General features: G+C 38.0%; 1 pseudogene; it reads left to right on the forward strand.

The window, feature by feature from the left end:
* Positions 1–930: 930 nt before the first annotated feature.
* On the forward strand, positions 931–3,020 carry LOC123269600 (annotated as a pseudogene).
* Positions 3,021–23,134: the final 20,114 nt, after the last annotated feature.

Consider the following 23,134-nt stretch of genomic DNA (forward strand, 5'->3'; position numbering starts at 1 on the left):
ATTAGAAATTATCTTAAATCGACCGTTTTTTATAATAATTTAACGATATCGTTGTAAAATTTTAGAGAAGACGCATCAGACACAATTTACCATTTTAATTTTAATCATTAAAATCAGTATAATCATTTAACAATATCAACTTGATAATATTTATGTTTAATTTATCTGTGTTATGATATAATCGAGTTCATCCTTCATGATTATTCCAATACATATAAGTTATTTCAGTTATTAATGATTTAGCTATTCTTTCTTAAAAACGTATGATTATGAATTCCTACTGTCCCAACAGTCAATCGATAAAATTTAAAATCAATCATTTTGACAGTTATTATAGCAACGGTAACCATGATAACGGTAACCATGGTAACGGCAACCATGGTAACGGTAACCATGGCAACGGTAACCACGGCAACGGTAACCATAGCAACGGTAACCATGGCAACGATAACCATGACAATGGTAACCATGGCAAAGGTTGATTAGCGTGGGTGGTTGTAGGGGGGTTGAGTTCGATAATTTACGGGTGCCACTGATGGTTTCTTAGATTAGAGGGTCAAAATGATATTTCTGCTCCCCAAAAAGAGAGATATAGGGAAGGGGAAAGTTTATAGGGAGGGGGAGGAGGAGAAGAATGAGAGGGAGGGGAGGGGAGGGCATATGTGATGGTAGACGAAAAATTCATTTTGGCTAGGAATTGCGTAAAATCCGTTCTTAGTGAGCGACTACATCACGAATGGAGTAACTATGCTAAATTTCAAGTCAATCGGGCGAATAGTTTCGGAGATCTCGTGATGAGTGAGTGGTATTTCGCTTATATATATATAGATAATATTTACGTTATTTTAATTTTTTTCTTATTTCGCCTAAAACGTCAACTGACATGTTTTGCCGACATATCAGTAGTAAAAATAATTATTTGAGTTTACAATGTTGAAACCTTTTATGCTACAGCTTGTAGACTCTGTTACTGCTTAATGAACAGTAATGATCTTATATAACATCATTACATATGTAAGTAGTTTAAAGTTAATGACCACGTGTTTTGGCTTATTTGTAACCAATAAATAAAATAATTAAGATTAAATAAAAAAATAATAAATATGTCAATAACGCCAAGAGTAGTGTAAGTATTTTTTATATATTAAATCAGTCAAAATTTTTTTCATATAAAGTTTATATTCGTTGATTATTAGCGCTTAAGTATGGAATTAGCGGGAAGTTGCAGGGATGTCCTTTAGGGTCAACCGTTTTCCTAATTTTTTTGATTAGATACAGATAGTAATACTAATCAAATCATTTCAATTTATATTTCATGCTTGGAAGAAGTGAGTTATTAGCCAAAAGTAAGCAAGCTGATACAAATTTGTATTAAAAAAAATGTTACCAATTTTAAAATTAAGTTAATAAAGTATCAAATTTTGAAAACTATAATTTTCTATTTTTTATTGGTTTTATTTGAATTCCTTACTCATTGATTGGCTATTTAGGTTAACGCGCGCGAAACACAGTCGATTCAAATCTTCAATCATTAGAAAAATACGAAAACTAAATAAATTAATTAATTTTCTAATAATAATATAAGTATTTATTATTTTTATAATTAACTTGTCATATAAACAAACTAATTACGAATAAAAAAAAATAAAACTGATCACATTTAGATAATAAAAAAATAAAGTATGACACGTTGGTTTTTGTTGATCAAATAATTATTCAAGTTTATATGACGAGGTAAAAAAATAAAAAATTTTATTTTTGTGATTATTTATAAAAGAAGCTAACAATTGAAAAAAATGCCTTTTTTAAAATCAAAAATACGATCATTTGTATTGTATATATGACATGTTAAAATTTTTTTTTTTAAATTGAGAAAAAAAAGGTGGGCATCAACATATAATAACGCAATCATGAGGAGCATACTTTGAAATAATCTTAAGTTTATTTAGATTACCAGAATCCCATGTTAAAAAGTTTTTTGAATATAATTTTCATACGGTGAGTTAAAAAAAAATATAATTAAGGGCATACTTACTGGTATTTTTTTAGTATAAGCTGAAAGCACCGGTTGGTTTAGTTCTGCAGAAAAAGCACGATGTACTTTCTTTCGAATGTATAACTCCAATTGAACAGTTTTGTAAAAAGTATAATGCTTATCAGTTTATGTTTGTTTCGAATAACAAAAACGCCCTCATAATCTTATAATGGATAGAACGTATGCACTTTTAGATTTAATTGAAAATTACAAAGACTTAAATGAATTTAAAACGGATAAAATAATAGCTCAATTTAAACCGATGCTTGTGTTTAACGGAGATTTATTTGAAAATAATGATTTGTACAGTAGTATTAAAAATAGATAGATAGATAGATTTATTCATGTGTAGTAGTGAAGACTACCTTTTACATTTTTTCATAAATTCTCCTGGAATAAATATATATGTATATATAAGTACTACATTGTTTACACTGCTGTATTTATCACATATAAAAATATATCTTATGCTTTGTGCTGCTATTCTTATGTTCATCAGCTGCTTGAAGTTCTTCCCTCGAGGGACTTAACTGCCTCATTTTGTGATGCATTTCTTCCTTCTTGGACTTCCTTTGCTAATTTCTAGAATTTACCGAGGAATTGACAGATTTCATTGACTGGCTCTCCTCTGAGAGTCTGTCTTATAGTATTAAAAATATTTTAATTGATATGTTTCAACGAAAAGCCATTAATGATGTTAGGCTTTCAAGATTAGAACAGGTACTCAGCTTTACAGCTGTAGATGGCAAAATTTATTTAAAACATCATAAAGTGAGTCTATTGTTATTGATTGCTGTTGGTTTATTTTTGAAAATAATTAATCTGTTGATTTTTTTTACAATTTTTTAGAGTTTCATTGAAGAAATCTCGTAGTAAAGTTCCCAAATTCGAATTGGTGGAAATTAGACCGATCATGGATTTAATAGTTAGAAGAACAAAATTAACGTCTGATGACTTTGTAAAAGCGAACGCGTGGAAGGCCTAAAAGAAATCAAACCCAAAACGAAGAAAATATCAACTCTGACACTTTCTGTACGAAGTATGGTAGAATCCGAACAAAACAGTTTCACTGTAAAAAATCGCGCCAAGTCCACGTTCATAAGACTATTAAGAAAAAATTTCTTATTTCTTTACAAAAAGATATAAAATAAAAAAATTCAAGTAACCGATATGATTGTATTTGATTTTCGGAAATTAAAAAAAATTTTATTGTAAATTTGAAAATTAAGAAAAAAATTTTGGAACGTATTTAGTGTGCGTGGTTGCAAAATATTTTACTTTTAATGAAATTCGTAAAATCTATTTACTAGGACTTTAAAAAAATTGAAATACACAATGACGCACACCAAGTACGTTCCAAAATTTTTTTTTTAATTTTCAAATTTACAATAAAATTTTTTTTAATTTCCGAAAATCAAATACAATCAAATCGATTACTTGAATTTTTTTATTTTATATCTTTTTGTAAAGAAATAAGAAATTTTTTTTTCTTAATAGTCTTATGAACGTGAACTTGGCGCGATTTTACAGTGAAACTGTTTTTGTTCGGATTTTAGTATTTTTTGTAATTATAATAAAAATTTACAATTGGTACCAACTTAAATCTCGCGTTGGCTGCATTTTTTATAGCAAACTATCCTCTTGAAGGTACAGTTTATGTAAAAATAATTCCAGCGCACCCTGGCGAATGTAGATGCAAGCTGTGAAATGTATTTTTACACGCTTTTTATATTAGCTTCACTTGTATGTCAGTTTGTCAGTTTGTCAGTTTGTCAGTTTGTCAGTTTGTCAGTATGTAACTCTCCTTCGCATAAAGAGACTACCATAATGATATTATTTAAATTTTGATTATTATCAACCTAGAACCCAGGTGATGACCTTCCTAGTCATCCTCTGATGACCATCCCGAAGTTATATCTCGAAACCAGGTGTTTTCCTCCGTAGGTTTTCATCGGGAATGGCACAGATAAACCCGTACATCAACCCGGAATCCTCTGATGACCATCCCGAAGTTATATTTCGAAACCAGGTGTTTTCCTCCGTAGGTTTTCATCGGGAATGGCACAGATAAACCCGTACATCAACCCGGAATCCTCTGATGACCATCCCGAAGTTATATTTCGAAACCAGGTGTTTTCCTCCGTAGGTTTTTTACACGCTTTATATTAGCTTCACTTGTATGTCAGTTTGTCAGTATGTCAGTAACTCTCCGTGGGTAATCTGCGCGCCTGCGGCCTTCCTTGGTTCTGGTAGCCGTTTCTCAGGCTCGCTCTCCGAAATCGAACTCTGATTCCCCGTATTTATAATATATTTATAAATAATTATTTTTTATTAGCTTCACTTGTATGTCAGTATGTCAGTATGTCAGTATGTAACTCTCCGTGGGTAATTTGCGCGCCTGAATATTTTTGATAATCAACAAATAATAGTTTAAAAAAACTAAAAAATCACGCTTTTATAAATAAACCAAACTAAAAAGTAAAAATAAATAATAGTTCAAAAAAACTAAAAACACGCTTTTTATAGAAAACCAAACTAAAAAATAGAAAACAAATTTTAATCAATTTAAATTAAGAATAGTGTTAAAAATTTCAATAAATATAAATTAATAATAGTGTAAATAAAAAAAATGTATTTTATTTCAAAAAAAGCGTGGGGTGCTTTTTAAGATATTATCAAAATGATAATCACTCTACTCATATCTGTCAATAAAATATTTATAACTATATTGACACCATGCACCCCACGCTTTTTTTAAAATAAAATACATTTTTTTTATTTACACTATTATTAATTTATATTTATTGAAATTTTTAACACTATTCTTAATTTAAATTTATTAAAATTTATTTTCTATTTTTTAGTTTGGTTTTCTATAAAAAGCGTGTTTTTAGTTTTTTTAAACTATAATTTATTTTAACTGTAGTTTCCCATCTATTGGAAGATTACCATGCATTCTCGAATTATTTAGTCTGTGGCATGTCACTTTTTACATAGAAAAAAAGTCAGGATCGAAATTTTTGAGCTTGCTATAGTTTGTGCTGATAAAATTTAATAATTTCAAGTAGATTAATTATTATAATTGAATATAATTAATTAATATCAGTAAAATAAAGCATTAATTACTGTTATAATATAAAATTTAGGAACAAGAAGTACCGTAGAATTAAATAAAATTTTGCAACCTCAAAATACCGTTCTGCTTACAGTAAACACAGTCGGTAGTCTGGCGCTTCGTTTACAACGGATTTGAACGGAACTTGGCGCCAGATTCTACCGAATCTGTGGATTCATCTTGGAGTTCTAAAACTTGATAAAATACGAACAAGAAACATGAATGGTCTAAAAAAACAAGAATTCCGAAGGAACAAATCACCAAAATAAAAAAACAAAACTTGTAGAGGATAATCAAGACAACTGATAAATATTGGGAAAAATTCATTATATATTTCGTTTTTTTAATGAAAAAGTTTTGTAATTACATTTTATTTCATTTAATCTTTTACAAAAGTCCAAATAGAAGTTTGTTTAATCCTAAATCATTAAAAATTAAATATAGTCATTAGTATTCAAGTACAAATATTTTCTAAATTATCTTTATTTTAACACCATGGGCTTCTCTATTTTTTTTAACTTCATCATATGCATCTAATCACTCTTTATTCTTAAGACTCTGGTTGAGACTTATTTCGTACAATAGTTCTAAACCTAGCTAATGTTTTATTTGTACATACTTTCAGGATCAATTACTCAAAGACAATAATAAAATCAATTGTTATGAAATAATTCTTGAAAAAAGTAGTTTTTATTTGGAGTAAAACAAACACGGAATCGCCATCGAAACTTGTATTTATGCATATGTATATATTTCGTTCCATGAGCGCATGCGTAAGGAGCTTATTAAGGCGCACGTGCATCTGCCTTACATTATGTTAATCACCATTTCAAATCATAATAATTAATTTTAATTAATTAAAAATAAATAAGTAGAATTAATTAATATCTTGCATAGAAACTGAATGAGTAAGAAGTAAGTAATTCATTGAAAGCAAATATCATAAGAAAAGTTCAATGCTTCTCAAATAAATCGAGAAAAAACTATTTGTATATTTTATTGTTAATCATTAATTAATATTATCAGCAAATACAGATGTTAGTTGAGTAATTATTGAATTATTAAAAGTCTAAAAATCAAAACGGTTATACTTTGAATTTCCCGTCGCATTAGATGCATTGTGCGCATGCGCGGATTTTAATTAATTTATAATTATTAATAACGACAATAAAATCATTAATATAAAAAAAAAACATAGACCAATACAGACCTAACGATAAAGAATGCGACTTTGATAAAATTAGCCAGCTTTTCATAGAATGAGGTGCTATTTTTTTTTTTTTTTTAGTAAAAATTAAAAAAATTTTTTGTAAAAAAACTATGAGGGACCTAACGAAAATTTTGGTGGACCTATCCGGACCTAACGTAGACCTATCGATTAAGGTCATTTTTACTTCGCGAATCCTTGGATGAGGTGCTAAATTTGCACAGGTTAATAATTTTCTTTTCTCTGTTAAAAATCGGTTTTCTATTTGAGAATCATGATCATATGATTTTTTCATGTTTTGGACTCGTAAGAATTAGGAAAAAAATCATCATTAATCAATTCCGAATTTTACTATAAAAATAAAAATAATTTTGAAAAAACAGGTTTTTTTGAAATTCTCGAATACCGTTTGAGATAAAGAGCTAAAAATTGGTGTGAATTATTTTCATTCGATACCAAATCGACCCCCTAAGTATGAGTCAAAAAAGCCATGGGGGCAGAATTTCCATATTAATCCGGCTATGCCCTATTTCTTTTTAAATGTAGGTTTCAGAAAAAAATAAAAAAAAATATTTCGGAAGTCACGATATATGAAATATTTCAGTTTTTTCAATAAAACCGTCATTTTTTCGAACTCTGCCCCTTCGATTCTCAATTTTTTTTTCTCAAAAAAAACTAAGACAGTATTTAACCCCGCGATAGAAATTTGATATTTCAAATCCACCGTCACGCGTGAAAAACAAAACTAAAAAATTGAAATTAATAACACTACACGTTATTAAAATATTTCGAGCTGTCAAAAATAAATTAAATCCCTGATAATGCAATTTATAGTTGAATTCATCCAATTTTATTTTACTACTAAGCTTTTAAAAACAATCCAAAAAAACTTCAGCGCAAAGTCGAAAAAAATAAGCCACATTTAGATATTTTTTTATTTCCAATTGAAAAAAAAAGAATAGAATGGAAAGTCACAAAATGGCACAAAATTGGAATAGCGGGGTTAAAAACTGTCTAAGTTGAAGTTTTCTTTTGAGACAAAAAAATTGAGAATCGAAGGGGTCAAACTTCGAAAAAATGACGGTTTTATTGAAAAAACTGAAATATTTCATATATCGTGACTTCTGAAAAATTTTTTGTTTTTCAAAAATTCGTAACTTTTTTTGGGTTGGGTAAAAAAATCTGGAAAAATTCAGAACAATGTCTTTGATAGAATAGAAAATAATAAAAAAGTTTCAGCAAAATCGAAGGGGGTCGAGTCAAAACCTCGATGATTTGGCATGGAATGCCCCATATATAATTAGATCTGATAACACCTAGCTGTAATAACCCCATATATAATCATATACAGAGTGTCCCAAAAGTCACGGACGTCACTGTAGCATCTGATGAAAAAAATAATTCTGAGACGAAAAGTCCTCAGCCATTTTTCAATTAACCGCATAAATAATTAATTATTAATTAAAAATAACGTCTCTTTATTTGTTAGAGAGAGAGCGCCAGTGTCCAGTAAAGTATGTGCCAAACAAAGACACAATTCACTATATGACTAACTAGTTTCTATAGCTAACGTAGTCACACATATTTACTTATACATTCACACGTACAAGCGTCTTCGTTGGAACACATTTGAATTGACACTAGCGCTCTCTCTCTCTCTAACGCATAAAAGGACGTTATTTTAATTAATAATTAATTATCTATGCGTCTGATTAAATAATGGCTAAGGACTTTTCGTCTCAGAATTATTTTGTTTATCAGATGCTACAATGGCGTCCGTTACTTCTAGGACACTCTGTATAAGTCTGTATATGATAAGATCTGATTATATATAAGTCTATATTCGATCATATCTGACTATATATAAATCTATTTATAATTAAATATTATCATACCTGGCTGTTATAACCCCATATATAACCATTTATAAGTCTATATATAATTAGATATAATCATACCTGGCTGTTATAAATCCATATATAATCATGTTTAAGCCTATATATGATCAGATCTGATTAGATATAAGTCTACATATAATTAGATATGATCGTACCTGGCTGTTATTTAATAATCATATATGAATCTATATATAATATGGTGTTTCATTTTTAGGCAATATTTTTTTTTCGTTCCTACCTGACAATCTAATAATTTATAGATAAAAAAAAATATTGCTGCCAAAAATAAAATTCTAAGTCGATCAGACACTTCACTCATTGAAAAATTCGATTTCCCATATAAATAACATAGAAAAAATTTTTTTTCGGTTTCTACTTTATTTTTCGGTATTAAAAAAATTTTTTTAGAAAAAATAACAATACAAATTTTATAGGAAATTAAATTTGCTACAAAAAAGTTCCTGTGAGCAAACACTTTCCGACGGAAAGTTTTTAAGTTCTAGAGCGGAAAAGGTAAATGTTAATAATAATTGATACCAAATTTTCTTTAAAATGGAATTTTTAATTTTAAATTAGATATATTATTTACAATAAACGCTGGAAAGTTGTTAAATTGATAATTCTAGAAAAGACATTTTGTATTTAGCCGATAAAGATAAATTTTAATTCATAATTACTATGAAATCATAATGTCAATGAACTAAAATTCAAATTTGCGCGCATATTTTGATTTTCGAAACTTTTTAGTTCTATTTTATGGCACGGTGGCACTGTTGTTAATATTATTTATACTTTTACTATTGTAAACATAAGTTTTTGCTCTTTATCAGCATCAGTATTGACTTCAAATTGATTAATTAACCTCAACGCTTATTATTTTTAACTTCCTGCTAAGAAAATTAAAAATTTTCAAAAATCGGGAAGTTATTGGTTTTACCCCGTTTTTCGAAAATCGAGTTCTCATCAAATCTTGACGTTTAGAGGTCCTAGAAAGCTTTCTTGAATGTTTTCGTGATGATGTCCGTACATCTGTATGTATGAGTATGTATGTGTATGTGTGTGTGTGTTTTTTTTTTTTTTTTTTTTTTTTTTAATTTAGGGGGGGGGATCCCTTTTACGGATTCCAGGCATAGCTGTTCGGCCTGGATATGTGGCGACTCGACGCAGGGTCATACTAAAACTCGACGCTAACGCCCCTACCCACTAAACCCTAAACCCCTTTTCTTCTTTCCTCTAATCCCTCATGGAAACCGCCGTCAGGCATTACTTCGTGAGGGGAGGATCTAGCTACTGCTATTCCTTCTGGTGGCTAAGGTGTTATTTTTCCTTCCTTCTAGTTTCTGTCATTTGCTCTTTTTCTTTCAATGGAACGCAGCTCTGTAAGCACTTCGGTGGAAAACGTGCTTGTGGCGTTCCAGGCAGCTTCGGATGACAGCATTTCTTCTACTATTGACTCTGGTGTGATTTTCTTGTTCAGGATCTTCTCTAACTCATCACGCTGTGGGTTAAAATGAGGGCACTCAAAGAAAACGTGCTCCGCATTTTCAGCAACTCTTGGGCAAGACGGACACTCTGGGGAATTATCGTGCTTAAAGCGATGAAGGTACTCCCGGAAACAGCCGTGTCCTGACAACATCTGGGTCAGATAGTATTTGGCCTCGCCGTGATTCCGGTTAAGCCAAACGTCAATCCTTGGTATAAGTCGATGAGTCCATCATCCCTTCTCCGCAGCATCCCATAGTTGTTGCCATCTTGCTATACTATGTTGTCGCTCTTCAGTTCTCAGTTCTTCAGCGCTCAGTGTAGATGACCTTTTTCGGTGATATAGGTTCCGTCTTTCCTCAGCTAGGACTCTAAGAGGCAGAGTTCCAGAAATGACGCACACTGCCTCCTCGGATATTGTGCGGAAGTCGCTCGCAACTCTCAGTGCACTTAATAGGTAGACCGGTCCGGCTCTCCTCCATGATTCTTGGATCTCCAGCGCGTCTGCCCAAACGGATATTCAATATGTGAGCACTGATGTGACTACTGACGACAGCAATAGTCTCCTGCTCTGCTTCGGGCCTCCAACATTCGGCATCAGTCTTGATAGACTAGTTATCACCGCTGATGCTTTAGCACTTACGTGTTCGACCTGTTGCTTAAAGTTCAGTCGGGCATCCTGCGTCACCCCCAGATATCGGATAAATGGTTGCGATGCGATCTCCTGCTCGCCGACATTCAGCTTGATGTTTTCTACGATCTTTCTGCTGGCGATGAGCACAGCTTCAGTTTTGTGCTTGGCTAACTCCAACTTCATCATCTCCATCCATAGGTTAATCCGGCTAAATGTGATATCGAAAGCCAGATTGATCTCTTCCAAGTGTTTCGCGACAATCACTACCGCTACATCATCGGCATATGCAACAAGTTTCACCTCTGATGGTAATGCAACTTTCAGGAGACCATCATACATGATGTTCCACAGCAAAGGACCCAAAACCGAGCCCTGTGGCCTCCGATTATTTCGTACTCCCTTGGACCGTTTTTCGTGTCATATTTGAGGACTTTGTCTGTAAAGTAGTTTGCTACCATTCTGCGCAGGTATCCTGGCACTTCTTTATCTTCGAGAGCTCGCATGATGCAGTCCCAGTTAGCGGAATTGAAGGCATTTTTGATGTCCAAGGCAGCCACTAAACAATACTTCTTTCTGCCACGTTCCCATCTCTTTCCAGCGATTGCCTCCTTAGCTGTATCGACCAGCAGGTTGATCACATCCAGCGTTGATCGTCCTTTCCGGAAACCATACTGGCCTTCTGCTAGGAGTGGATCGACGGCTGCTTCTATTCGTTGGTGCATTATACGCTCTAATATCTTACCCGCTGTATCCAGCATGCAGAGTGGTCGGTAGGATGATGGCTTGTCCGGTGGCTTCTTCCCTTTAGAGAGAAGTACAAGTCTTTGCTGTTTCCATCTTCTAGGAAAAATCCCTTCTTTGAGGCACGAATCGTAAGTATCTAAGAATAGATTCGGTGCTGCTTTAATAGCTGTTTTTAATGCAATATTCGGGATTTCATCCAATCCCGGCGCCTTATTATTCCCTACTCGGTTACACGCCTCCATCAGTTCCTCTTCTGTGACAGGTGGAATGTCTTCTCGATTTACTGGCAATGAAGAATAGCCGAACTTAATTTGTCGAGAAAACAGCGTAGAAACTATTCTTTCCAGGAGCTGTAGACACGTAGGTGATAGCATTGGCTGGCGCTTCAGGTGGGTCATGACCACCCTATACGGTCTGCCCCATGGGTCCTTTTCTACCTCATCGACGAGTTCCTTCCAACAGCGTCTTTTGCTATCTTTGATGGCCTTGTTCAGTTCTCGACGGGCTTTTTTGTATTCTGCGACCAGCTCCGCAGAGTTAGGTCGTCGGTGGCCACGCTGTGATAATCTTCTCTTTTTGTGACAAGCTGTGCGAAGGGCGTTAATCTGATCATTCCACTAATGCACCGATGGTCTTTTATTGATGCCACGCTTACGGGGCATGCAGGTGTCGCACACCTGGGCAATTCTCGTCATTAAGTCCTTCGTTTTCTCTACAGCATTTCCTGTTATGATGGTCGAGTCACTGTCTAAGGCTACTTCCAAAGCTTCCGAGTCAAAGTCTTTCACTTTCCATCCAGCTCCATTAGTTTGTCTAGTTGCTCTTTGAGGGTTCCGGCCAGCCGATATTTCCCAAAATATTGCACTGTGGTCGCTGGTGGTGTAGGTGTTTAAGACTTCTCAAGAATAGTTTCCTTTCAATAAGCTGCTGCTGACGAATGTGAGGTCTATTATCGAACTAGCCTCTCCCTTGGTATATGTTGGTGTCTCCCGATGTTGAGAAGGACCACGTCCAGTAAGGCCATTGCTTCACGTAGTGCCTTGCCTCACGCATTAGTCTGCTTGCTGCCCCTGTCTACCGCCCAGGAATTGAAGTCCCTTGCTATAGCTACTGGGTAGTATTGCTTTGCGTCTTCGGTCAGTCGATCTAGTAAGTCAGTAAAGTCGGCAATGGAAAGGCTAGGTGGTGCATAGCAACTATAAAAACGGATGTCGTTAATAGACGCTGCTACAAAGCCGATGCTATCATTGCTCACTATGCTCTGGAAGGGAAGATTGCCACAGGACCAGATGACAGCCTTGGTGGTGCTGTCAGTTTCCCAAGGTTGGTGATTCAGGTGTCTGTATGGCTCTGTTATGATTACTAAATCAAGCTCTAATTCACGCACGGTCTGCACGAGCAGGTCATGCGCGGCCTCACAGTGATTGAGGTTAAGCTGTAATATCCTTATGTTTGCTTGCTTGTCATTCTCTGGAGTGCCTCTTTGTATACCGGGCACCTGTATGTGCCGGCATGATGGGCAGCGTTCTCTGCGCTCTAATTTTCCGAGCATAATACATACTTCGCTGGGTTTTTACAGTCCGCAATCTTGTGTCCTTCTTGGCCGCATCTGATGCATAGCTTGGATCGATCTGTCTTGCTTTTGCACTGAGATCCGTGGTGCCCGAAATGCCAGCATTTGTAACATTGGGTAGGTTTCCCCGTGGCTCTAATTCGGCAGTTGACCCAGCCAATTCGGATTTTACCGCTTCCTTCTAATATCTTCTGAGCTGCTGCAGCCGGTAGTGTCACGACAGCGATTGTCTCTTGTGGTATTTTGCAGAGCTCCTTGGTTACCGTATGCAGGGCAGTCTGAATATCCTCCTTTGTTGTGGTGTCATCTAGGTCTCGAATCTCGATGTCTTCTTGTGGCCCTTTGCAGATCACTTTGGCCTCCTCCTCAAGAATGTTTGCGATGGTCTGTTGCAGGCCTTGGCCTTTGTCCACGCTCTTCCGCGAAATCGTAATCAGCAAGTCCCCGCTTCTGGTCTTATTGATCTTGTCCACCGTTGTGCGAACCTGCTCATCAGGGACGTCCTTCCTTATGCGACGCAGAATCTCGGCGTACTTTGCTTTCTCGGCCGGGCGGATGATCAGTGCGTCGGGTCTGATCCATTTGAGCGGTTTTTTGCGCTTAGGCTCCGGCCTGGGCTTCTTTGAAGGCTCGTTTGGGAGATGTTCTTTGGCTAGCCTCCGTTTCTCTTTCCTTGTGTGGACATCTTTCCAATCAGTCGCGTCTTTTTTTTCGGCGTTCTGCTTCATCACGTTTTTCGGAGGACTTGGTTTCAAGTCCTTTCTCTTCGTCAATCGCCCATCTATTCCATCTGGGGAGTTTCGGTCCTTTCTCTTGTTAGACTTGTTTGAAGTATGACCTTCATCTTAAGCATCAGATTCACCGTCACCATCGCCTCCGGTGTCCATTGATTCTTCGATCTCCACAGTAAGTTGACTGCTCTTCTCCGGCGTAAGACGAGAAGTGAGTTGTCGAGGTGACTGCCATTCTTCGTCCAGTTTTTTAAACATTCGAAGGGCGTTAAGTACCCCGGTTGCCTTGGCCTTTACCTCTTTATGGATATTGACCTTTGATTGGACAAACTCATGCTGTACGCTGGTCAGCTTTTCGAGGCGTTCCAGCGCTTGCGTCCGCTTCATCTCAGCGCTTGCTACTTCTTGGGCATGAGGCCCACTAATATGCCTGTCCTTTTCTTGTTTTTTCGTTTCTTCCATGATTTTGAGTGATACTCCAAAGCAAAAGGTCGTCTCCGAACGCGATGCCTCCGGAAGTGGAGGGGTGATCACTCTTACAGCTACCTCCATTGCTATAAGAGCTTTCGGTCATTGAAGCGGGAAATCTCAACCGCTTTGACCCTGCACCTGCTTCCTTCATCGGCTTTCTCTTGCTCCAGTGGGTGCGGCACGTAGATGCCGGGGGTTACCACGTACACCGCGCTATAAGGATCATTTCACACATCTCTTTCGAGCAGCGTCACCGTATCCACTTGCGTACGTGACCCTAGGTCAGATAGTGTGACCAACCCTTCCTGCCGAAAGGGGAGTTTTCGTTTTTTACCGCGAGAGCTATTTTATTTTGCTCTTACCCTCTGCTCCGAAGAACAGCGAGCTTTCTCCGACCCACAAAGATACACGGACGGTGGCTGTTACTCTTCAGCTCCGATACCTGATTTGGTCCACGAGGGCTATTTTATTTCGCCCCAATCCGGCGATCTTACGACCGGTTAGGACCCCCCCTATCCACCACCTGGGGACGCGCCTGGTGGGAGTTTGGCTTCTTTCGACGGGTGTGTGTGTGTGTGTTTTATCTTAGGGGGGGAATCCTTTTTACGGATTCCAGGCATAGCTGTTCGGCCTGGATATGTGGCGACTCGACGCAGCGTCATACTAAAACTCAACGCTAACGCCCCTACCCACTAAACCCTAAACCCCTTTTCTTCTTTCCTCTAATCCCTCATGGAAACCGCCGTCAGGCATTACTTCGTGAGGGGAGGATCTAGCTACTGCTATTCCTTCTGGTGGATAAGGTGTTATTTTTCCTTCCTTCTAGTTTCTGTCATTTGCTCTTTTTCTTTCAATGGAACGCAGCTCTGTAAGCACTTCGGTGGTAAACGTGCTTGTAGTGTTCCAGGCAGCTTCGGATGACAGCATTTCTTCTACTATTGACTCTGGTGTGATTTTCTTGTTCAGGATCTTCTCTAACTCATCACGCTGTGGGTTAAAACGAGGGCACTCAAAGAAAACGTGCTCCGCATTTTCAGCAACTCTTGGGCAAGACGGACACTCTGGGGAATTATCGTGCTTAAAGCGATAAAGGTACTCCCGGAAACAGCCGTGTCCTGACAACATCTGGGTCAGATAGTAGTTGGCCTCGCCGTGATTCCGGTTAAGCCAAACGTTAATCCTTGGTATGAGACGGTGTGTCCATCTCCCTGTTGTCGCGGCGTCCCACTGCGATTGCCATCGTGCGATGCTGTTCTGCCGTTCTTCAGCTCTGAGTTCCTCGGCACTTAGTGTGGTTGACCTCTTTCGTTGGTAAAGGTTCCGTCTTTCCTCAGCTAGAACTCTAAGCGGCAGAGTTCCGGAAATGACACACACTGCTACTTCTGATATCGTGCGGAATGCACTGGCTAGTCTTACAGCGCTCAGTCGATATACTGGTCCAGCTTTTCTCCATGATTCTTGCAACTTCAGAGCGTCTGCCCAAATAAATATTCCATATGTGAGCACCGATGTGACAACTGATGATAGTAGTAGTCTCCTGCTCTGCTTTGGCCCTCCGACGTTCGGCATCAGTCGTGCGAGACTAGCCCTCACTACTGACGCTTTGGCACTGACGTGTTCCACTGACGTGTTGCTGTTTAAAGTTGAGACGGGCATCAAGTATCACTCCCAAATATCGGATGTAAGGTTGTGATGTGATTTCTTGTTCGCCGACTTTCAGCTTGATGGTCTCTAACACTTTTCTGCTGGATATAAGCACTGCCTCAGTTTTGTGTGTAGCCAGATGTAGGTTTACCGTATTCATCCACCGATGGACTTGCTTGAAGGTGATGTCGAACATGTTGTTAATTTCGTCAAGGTGTTTAGCGACGATTACTACGGCTACGTCGTCTGCATATGCTACGAGTTTTACACTTCTTGGCAATTTCAATCTCAATAGGCCATCGTACATGATATTCCACAGCAGTGGACCAAGTACAGAGCCCTGGGGTACACCTCCTGTAATATCGTACTTTTTTAGACCATTCTTCGTGTCGTATTTAAGAACTCTATCGGTGAAATAGCTGGCCACTATTCTACACAGGTATTCTGGAACGTTTTTCTCTCGAAGAGCTTGCATGATGCAATTCCAGTTGGCGGAATTGAAGGCGTTTTTTATGTCTAATGCCGCCACCAGGCAATGCTTCTTTGTGCCACCCTTCCATCTGGTTCCTGCGATCGCTTCTTTAGCCGTGCTAACAACCAGATTGATCGCGTCCAGGGTTGATCGTCCTTTCCGAAATGCATACTGGTTGTCTGTCAGGAGTGGGTCGACTACTGCATCTATTCGTTGATGAATTATGCACTCAAGTATCTTACCCGCCGTATCTAGCATGCAAAGTGGCCGGTAAGATGACGGTTCTTCTGGTGGTTTCTTCCCTTTAGGTAACAGTACCAATCGTTGCTGTTTCCACTTACGAGGAAAAGTCCACTCCTTGAGGCATGCATTATAAGCATCTAGGAATAATGTTGGAGCTGCCTTTATGATGGTTTTCAAGGCTAAATTAGGGATTCCGTCCAATCCCGGCGCTTTATTATTCCCTACACGGTTACAAGCCTCCAGCAGTTCTTCTTCAGTGACAGGTGGGATGTCGTCCAATTTGCCTGGCGCCAACTGGTAATCGTAGTTGCGTTACTGTGGAAACAGTGCAGTGACGATTTTCTGAAGAAGTTGAGGACACGTAGGTGATGGCATTTGTTGTTTTTTCAGGTGGGTCATAACCACCTTATATGGCCTACCCCACACGTCTTTATCCACCTCGTATATAAGCTCTTTCCAGCATCTTCTTTTGCTCTCTTTGATGGCTTTATTCAGTTCACGACGCGCCTTTTTGTACTCGGCGATCAGCTCCACTGAGTTGGGCCGTTGATAGCCGCGCTGAAAAATTCTTCTTTTCTTATGACACTCTTTACGGAGGACGCTGATGTGGTCGTTCCACCAATAGACTGAAGGTCTCGAATTTATGCCACGTTTACGAGGCATACTGGCATCACAAGCATGTGTTACTCTCCTCATCAGGTCCTTAGTCCGTTCTTCTGCACATCCAGTGTTGATCGGATCACCATCGAGGGCTATTAGTAATGCTTCTGGGTCAAAAGATTTTACCTTCCAACCAACGATGTTAGACTGCTTGACTGGTCTCTTGGGGTTCTGGTCGCTTGATATTTCCCAGAATATCGCATGATGGTCGCTGGCAGTGTAGATGTCCAACACTTTCCAGTTGCAGTCGCCTCTGGCAAGGCTATTACTGACAAAAGTGAGGTCTACAATTGAGCTTGCGTCACCATTGGTGTAGGTCGGCGTATCACCACTGTTGAGCAAAACCACATCTAGTGTAGTAAAGGCCTCCAGTAGTGCTTTCCCTCGTGCGTTTGTATGTTTGCTGCCCCAGTCAACTGCCCAGGAGTTGAAGTCTCCGGCTATCGCTACTGGATGGTATTGCTTCGCATCTTCGGTTAGTCGATCCAGGAAATCAGTGAAGTCAACAATGGAGAGGCTAGGTGGTGCATAGCAGCTATAGAAGCGGATGCCTTCTACTGATACTGCTACAAAGCCGGCATTGCTGTTGTCGACTGCATTTTGGAAAGAAAGCTTGCCACATGACCAGATGACAGCTTTGGATGTGCTGTCAGATTCCCAGGGTTGGGTACTCAGGTGTTTATATGGCTCTGCTATCAGTACCAAGTCCAGCTCTAATTCTCGCACAGATTGCATGAGCAGGTCATGCGCTGCTTCACAATGGTTGAGGTTGAGCTGCAATATCCTCATGCTTGTTTGTTCGTCAACTTCTGGAGCGCCTCCTGATATACCGGGCATCTGTAGGTGCCGGCATGGTGAGCCACGTCCTTTGCTCCTTGCTGGTCAGCACATATTGCACACTTGGCAGAATTTTTACAGTCCGCGATACGATGCCCTTCTTGTCCACATCTGATGCAGAGTTTAGATCGGTCTACTTGGCTTTTACATTGGGGCCCAACATGTCCAAAATGCCAGCATTTAAAGCATTGGATAGGTCTCGTCGTCGCTTTGATTCGGCAGTTAACCCACCCGACATGGATCTTGCCGGTTCCTTCCACTAATTTTCGCGCGATGGTCATAGGTAATGTGACTGCAGCCGTCTGCGTACCTCTGAAAGCCTTACGGATTTTTATTCCTTCCAGAGGTATCTCATGATCTTTTCCAACTTCCTCTTTCAGGGCGGCCTGGATCTCTTCCTTCGTCGTTTCTTCGTCGATGTCTCGAATCTCAATGGTCTCCTGTGGACCTTTACAGACTACCTTAGCATCGTCTTGAAGAATTCCTGTGATGGTCCTCTGCAAGGCTTGGCCTTTGTCAGCACTTTTCCTTGACAACGTGATCAGCATATCTCCGGTCATTGTCCTGCGGATCTTCTCGACGGTATTTTGAACCTGGTCTGCTGGGACATCACGCTTTATGCGGCGCAATATTTCGGAATACTTCTCTTTTTCGGCAGGGCAAATTATCAGCGCGTCAGGTCTGATCCATTTGCGCGATTTTTTCCACTTAGGTTCCGGTCGTGGCTCCTTCGGCAATTGCTTTGGGAGGTGATCCTGCTCCGGCCTTCTTTTCTTCGATTCTACTTTTTGCCACGCGTCGACCTCCTTATTTTTGGCACTCCGTGCCGCCACTTCTTTTGGAGGACTTGGTTTTGTGTCCTTTTTCTCCATTACTTGGTTGACCGTTGGGTCAGGGGAGTTACGGTCTTTCCTCTTCCCAGACCTGACACCAGTGTCGCTTCTGTCTTCTGTTACAGATTCACCATCGCCTTCGGCACCGGTGTCCATCTCTTCGACGGTGTCTGCAGCAGGTTGTCTGCTCTTCTTCGGTGTGACATTGGGAGTTTGCCGTTGTTGTGCCTGCCATCCGTCATCAAGTGTTCTGAACCTTTGAAGGGCGTTGACTACGCCGGTTGTCTTCGTCTTGATCTCTTTGTGGATGTTGACTTTAGACTTAACAAACTCATGCAGCTCTCTAGTAAGCTTATCGAGGTGTTCCAGTGCTTGTGCCCTCTTCATCTCAGCACTTGCTACGATAGCTGCTTGCTGGGCGTGAGCCCCGTTTTGACTCTTGTTTGTTTCCATATTTTTACTCATACTTTTTTGATTTACCAGCGCATCGTACGGGGTGGAGCGGGTTGCCATAACTAGGAACGGGTGTACCCTCGGAGATAGTATTCCTACCCCAGTTCCCTGAGGCCTAGCCGACACTTAGCCAGCCCCGGAATACACGGACGGACTAGACTCGCTCGGAGCGGTGAAGATTCCGACCTCTAACACTCACTGCGTACTTCCTGATCAAGGCCCGAAGTGGCTGGCTCCTGATCCACTGCTGCAACTTACACCTCGGCAGAGCAAGCTCACATCAGCCGTGGCCTGCATCGTCGGAAACTACGACACGAGGTTCCGGTCACTCCCAGTGGGTCACAGCAGGGAACGATCGTCTTGTTAGGTCAGTTAGTGCGACCAACCCATTAAAGGGGAGTTTTGTCCACGGGAGCGTATTTTGTTTGGTTATTTTGCTTGGCTCCTACCCGCTGTACCTCATCAACTAAGAGATTAAGTGTCATCCAAGGACAGCGAGCGTTCTCCCATCCGCTCGGGGAGACGCGCCCGGTAGCAGTATCTCTTCTGCCCCAAGTGTGTGTGTGTATGTGCGTGCGTGTGTGTGTGTGTGTATGTGTGTTTGTGTGTATGCGTATGTATGTATGTGACCCTCTTATAACTTTTGAACGGTTTGACCGATTTTATCGCGGTTGACGCCATTCAAAAGGGCTTGACCAAACTTAGATTTTAAATGTTTTTTTGATCGATTCGTACCGGTAGATTTTGAGAAATCTAAAAAAAACTACAAAAAAAAATTTTTTGAAATGTGGTTTTTTTCTTTAATTACTTCTAATTGGCTTTACCGATCAATTCCAAAATCTAATCAGCTCTTAAGATCAAAAAACCACGTCGATCAACGCATGCCCGGTCAAAATCGGTTGATTCGTTCGTGAGTTATCGTTGTCGAAAAAAAACCGAAAAAAGTGATTTTTCGAAATTACTTTAAAATTCCTGGCTTGATCGATTCAAACTTGAAGATTTTCCATGAGACTTCAAAAACTGCGTCGACTGCCACCAACGGCGTGAAAATCGGTTCATTCATTCAAAAGCTATTGGCGTTTGAAAATTAAAAAAATTGTGTTTTATTAAACTGCTATAGGGACCGAGCCTTTTGACTGTCACGCCAACTGATGATAGAAATAAGCTAATGGGCAAAAATTTTAAACTTATACATGTGATTTAATGTTGATTTATTTTTTATTTAAATAAATTAATAAATTGTTAGAAATTTTTTCAACTATAGAGTTTTGATATATCACAATATATATAAATATATCAAGTAGGAACCGTCAAATTGACAAACTTGTGAAATTTTATTATTTTTCGCTCAGTACTATATGAGAGACAGGCATATGACGTGTTTAGAGGCGGTAATGATCTTTGGAGGCTATGTTTACATGGCTATTTGACTTAATAATGCTGAATTTCTTTTATCACATTGAATATACATAACCTTAAGTTTTTTTTTTAACCTTCTGAATTATTTTTGCTTCTAATACGACCGATTAATACTGGTCAAAAAGCATATTTTATTATTTTTTCTATTATTAAGTGAAAAAACACTTAAGCTATTGTAATTTTTTTTGCCCATTTAGTGCTTTCGTTAAACACCAGAGCGCGCCACTTTTGACAGATGTGCTGCCTCTACAGTGAGTGCACGGTCTCTATTAGAGTTTTGAGCTTTAAGAGCTCAAAATGACACAAAAATCATATTTGTGAGCTCGAAAAGCTCAAAAACGTAATGTGTCATTTTAAGCGCTTAAGTACAAAATGAGCGGAAAATTGCAGGGATGGCCTTTAGGGTCAACCACTCTACTAATTTTATTTATTGGTAATTAATAATAGAAGTAATGATTTGAAGTATGAAAGTAAATTGGAGGTAGTGATTAAACTAATATTTTCCCGGGAAAAAATGAATTTGCCTAATCATACATATTTATATATTATTACTTATATATAATTAGACCTGAAAATTGGCCAGATCTAATTATATATAATCATATATAATTATTAGGGTGATTCAAAAAAATCTAATATTTTATTTTTAACTTTCGAAATTTAAAAGTTAGTTCTCAGGCACCTCTAGAAAATGCTCACCAAATTTGAGCTCTTAATATTGATGGGAAGGTTATCCTCATCACAGATTTACATTTTTTATTAGTCTCTTATAAAAAAAATCATATCTCATTATCAATCAATTTTTCAATCAAATCTATGTACACATTTTTGTAGGAAATTGAACGATCTACAAAAGAGATTTAATATGTGTAAGCGATTACATCAACCATTTCAAAGATATCCAAGATCAAAGTTCAAAAATTTTATCAAAAAAAAATTTTTGAAGTGAAACTTCTTTACGGAGGCTAAATCTGAACGTTTTGAGGTCTTATAGGGGTATCGCGTGAGAGGGAAAACGTTAAGTGAAAGTACAGAATGGAGGAGAAGGGGAAATGCTCGCGTAGCAAGTCTATCATATCTTAAAGAGTGGGAAGGTTTGAGAATAGCCGAATAGAATGGAAGAGTATACCAGAGTATACTGTGCGTGCAATAACGCATGTGTGTGTGAGTGAAACACGGTCCCTATAGTACATTTTGATCATAAGGTATAGTATGTAGATATGTATTTTCAACTGTTATTTTCGCCTACATGTGTATTGTTTGGCACATGCGTCGAAATTTAAGTACGTTATTTAGTAATATATTTTGTTCTATCGGCTATTTTAATAATATTCTTATTAATAAATTCATGTATATATTAATTAATAAAAGTGTAATTGCACGCTTCATAGCGTGAAGTGCGTAAGGTTGTGCTTTACACTCGACTCGTCAAGGTCAAGATATTTTATGATCTTTAAATGTAAACCTCTTATAACTTTTAACGGCTCGACCGATTTGATCGCGGTTGGTGCCATTCGAAAGGGCGTGATCAAACTTAGACTTAAAATACAATTCCGAACGATTCGGACGAGTAGATTTTGAAAAATTTCAAAAAAACTACGAAAAATAATTTTTTCAAATGTAGTTTTTTTGGAATAACTTTTGAACGGCTTTACCGATAGATTCCAAAAACTGATAATCTCTTGGCCTTGAAACCACGTCAATCGCTGCCAGCCCGGTCGAAATCGGATGAATCGTTCGTGAGTTATCGTTTTCGAAAGAAAACTGAAAAAAATGTTTTTGTGAAACTACTTTGAAATTCCTAGTTCTATCAATTTAAACTTAAAAATTTTTTATGAGGTTTTAAAAACTGCGTCGAATGCCGTAAACCGCATGAAAATAGGTTCATTCATCCAAAAGTGATCGCGGTTTGAAATTTCAAAAAATAGTGTTTTATTAATCTTCTATCAGACATTTGAGCTCGGAGAGCTCAAAATGACACAAAAGTTATATTTTTGAGCTCGAGGAGCTCAAAAACGTAATAAATGCAATTTTGCGTGTTTAAGTATGGAATTATCGGGAAGTTGCAGGAATGGAATTTAGAGTCAACTAGTTTCATAATTTTTTTTTTTTTTTTCATTCAATTACACAATTTTTTTTTTTTTTTTTCAATAAATTAGCGTTATGAGGCGTGTATTTTTGGATTTTTCAAACTTTTGTGTTTTATCTCTCAAATACCAGGTAGCTGATAAAATTATTTTCTCGTGTTCTTCAAAACATGAGATGCTACATTATAAATATACATGTAATATAGACCAGCATAACGATTAAAAAAGTTTCACTTCTATTGTGACCTTATGTCTGTGAGGCTCACTCGTTTTTTTTTTTCTACCACATTGAAAAATAATAGTTCTCAAATGAATATGCTTTATTTTTGAAGAAAATTCAACGCTCTACAAAAAAGGTCTGATAGGTCTGATAAATTTTTACATCATATTACTTACACTGGTAGTCTTTTTACACGCTTTATATTAGCTTCACTTGTATGTCAGTTTGTCAGTATGTCAGTAACTCTCCGTGGGTAATCTGCGCGCCTGCGGCCTTCCTTGGTTCTGGTAGCCGTTTCTCAGGCTCGCTCTCCGAAATCGAACTCTGATTCCCCGTATTTATAATATTTATAAATAATTATTTTTTATTAGCTTCA

Source organism: Cotesia glomerata, linkage group LG7 (assembly GCF_020080835.1).
Source record: "Cotesia glomerata isolate CgM1 linkage group LG7, MPM_Cglom_v2.3, whole genome shotgun sequence".
Classification (NCBI taxonomy): Eukaryota; Metazoa; Arthropoda; class Insecta; order Hymenoptera; family Braconidae; genus Cotesia; species Cotesia glomerata.